The sequence below is a fragment of the Penaeus monodon genome, chromosome 28, assembly GCF_015228065.2.
Source record: "Penaeus monodon isolate SGIC_2016 chromosome 28, NSTDA_Pmon_1, whole genome shotgun sequence".
NCBI classification, from domain to species: Eukaryota; Metazoa; Arthropoda; class Malacostraca; order Decapoda; family Penaeidae; genus Penaeus; species Penaeus monodon.
In genome coordinates, this window is record NC_051413.1 from 40,154,762 (window position 1) to 40,154,970 (window position 209).

A 209-nucleotide genomic window follows, 5' to 3' on the forward strand; every position below is an offset into this window, starting at 1 on the left:
TTACATAGCGTAAGGGATACACACGAACACAATATGAAATACACATTTAGAAGAATTAGGGAACGAAACATTAATATAAAAAAGAACTGAAATAACGATATGAATACTATTCTTTATAAAGGTAATATCAGATGTACTTAATATTCCAGTTGTACTTTCAGTCAGTATAGCTTCCATGAGACATTGTCTAATGCCACTCTTGGAATAAC